This window comes from Pipra filicauda, unplaced genomic scaffold (assembly GCF_003945595.2).
Source record: "Pipra filicauda isolate LSUMZ 115617 unplaced genomic scaffold, ASM394559v2 scaffold507_size779033_pilon, whole genome shotgun sequence".
NCBI lineage: Eukaryota > Metazoa > Chordata > Aves > Passeriformes > Pipridae > Pipra > Pipra filicauda.
Genome location: NW_024104651.1, coordinates 635,054 through 637,777, shown reverse-complemented (window position 1 = coordinate 637,777; position 2,724 = coordinate 635,054).

Genomic DNA, 2,724 nt, shown 5'->3' with positions numbered 1-2,724 from the left:
GGGTAGCTGGGTGGTCTCCAGGTCCCTCTTCCCTGCTTCATTGTATGCAATGAAACATGTTCTCTCCTATCTCCATCACAACCATGGGGGACTTCCTTGGATTTCTGTGCATCTGACACTGATAACCCTGCCCTTAGTTGTCCTTGGCCCTGCTTATTTCGGCTGTGATTCAACACTGATGACTCATCTTCTCCTAATCTATCGGAGCAGTAATATTCTCTTGCAAGTATCTGTTGCAAAACCACCTCCCTCACAACCCTGTTGCCCGTACAGATGTTTGCAAATGAAAGGGTTTGTCCCGGTTGCTTACATGCTGCTATCTCACTCCAGCAGCATTGCTGGGAATCAGAAGATTCCATTAGACAGACTGGGATAGGGGAAGAAATATTTCTTATCTTTCTCACTCATGATATAGATAGGATAATTATTTGTGGGGTTATTTGTGTTTGGGGTGGGGGAGGGGAGGAGAGAGATTTCAAAGGTCAATTATTAAGCCTGTGCCCAAATGAAAGTCTATTGAATTTTTCAAAAGAACAGCAGGAGATCCTATTAAGTTTATTTTAATTTTGTGAGTTTGTGATTAGCTGCTTTCCAAAATGAAGCAAGAATGACAGAGACACCAAAGGTGTGCAGACACAATAATTTTCTGCAAATGAGACTGCATGCTACTCATGCAGGCTGAGAATAAAAATAATCTCTTCTTAAGGATATGCCACCCCATTATTCACCATACCCTATTATTTAGCAGTAAAGGCATTACTGAGAAGCCTTACAGCTTTTACATGTGAACTGCTTTTATACTTTTGGTTAGTAAAAATTAATTGTCCTGTTAATCTGACACATGTATGTCTAAGTAATAACATGGGAGCTGCTGGAAACAGGATATACAATTAGTCCAACTCTTGTCACCACAAGCTGTAACATACAAAAGTAACGTGAAAAACATCAGTCAGGTACAACATCATTGTAACATACCTCATCAGTCTGGCCTAGCTTTTGCACACCACCTGGTTACACATCACGCTCTTGAGAGAAAGAGAGAAGAAGAAAGCCAGCCCATGGTGTCTTCACTCTTACCTAGTTTGAAGTGGAGAGTGATTCCTTTCTTGCTTGCCCACAGCTGACAATCAACATAACTTCTGCAGACTGAGGCTTGGTAATCTCTATCATCACCTCCTCTCAGAGGTGCCCGTGCAATCACCTGCACGTGCAATCACAATTCTGACCTGGACTTCATTCTTTAAAGTGTGGCTGTTACTTACTTTTGCTTTTTTAAGAGGATCCAAGCACCACATGCACACCAAGCCTGTTCCAGCTCAGAACAGACAGAGACTCTTTGGCCAAACCTGGCACATCCCAAATAGAGTTTGGTCCATATGAGGCCACTGTGATGTTGAGGCACCTTTCCTTCAGAGATCTCAAGTCTGTGGCTGACTCGACATCTCCCAGACCAGGGGCTGCAATTTGTCATCACTCCTTATGCATCAACCCTGTGAGGATCCTGAGAGCATTGATTGCTCCTGTGCTCCTCTCCTCCTTCCCGTGTTTGATCCCTTCTCTTTCATCATTTTCTAACAGTTCCCATCTTTCTCCTTCAGGACCGCAGTTATTTATGCATTGCTGTAGTGGAGCTACAAGAAAGAGCTGACGTGTCAGGGAGGGAGGGAGCTCTCAGGCTGAGGGACTCTGCAGAGCCAACGACTCAGGGGTCCCTGGCAGCTGACCAAAGCAAATACAGCACAGTGGTACCGTACAGTCAGATGAAGGAGGGGTCAGGCTGGGTTATAGGGAGGTGGAAGGAAGCTGTCACATTCTCTGCACGACATTTGGCAGCTCTTTAAACCAGAGTACATGAAACAGGCTGGTAAACTATTCCCCCAGCCCCCAGGCATCGGCCCCCTGTTAGGAGCTACCTCACATGACCTCCACCAGCTTTACATTTCAACCAGTCTTATTCTGTGTCTGAAAACCCCACCTGCTAGTCAGATCAAAAGTAATTTCCTCAGTATTGGGAGCCAGGACAGGGCAACTGATGGAAAAGCCTTCACTCTTATAAGTTCCCAATATCAGGCTGCCTCCAAAGGCTGTGCTTGAAATCTTCAGTCAATCCAGGTGTTGCCTTTCGTTTGCCGGTCTGTTTCTGTCGGTAGAAAATATTGCTGCTGGTAACTTCTGCCATTCATTGCCATTGACAGCTGCATGGAATGACAGCGATCTGCCAGATTGGATTTTACAGCAGCAGTTTACACCCACCTTTGGAAAATCCACACACCAACATCCTTTAGGGGCTTAGACATGCCTGTTGGATGGCTCCTGGCTGAGGAAGGAAAATCATGGACACTGATACTGTGCACATACCCATGTTTTACATTTACAGATGTATAGGCACTTCAGGTTTTGATAGGAGCAGTAGAATAGTTTGCTCTGAAGGGCTGCATGTCTCAGGAGGACTCCCTATTGGGAACTGCACTGACTGGGGCATCCTCTTTCTCTTGCAGCCTTTTCAGAGTTCTTTGGTGACCACTGTTCTGCTGGTTCTACTCTGAACTTCATTTGTCTCTGTTTACAGTAAAGTCATGTTATTGTCCACAGTTTTTCTGTTTTTCGATGCACAGATTTGGTTGTCCTTCCCTATTTCTCTGACATTGTTATTAATGTTTGCCCGTAGATCTTTTTATGGGTCATTCTCTAAAGAGCACCTGCATTCCTAACTGACATCTTGCC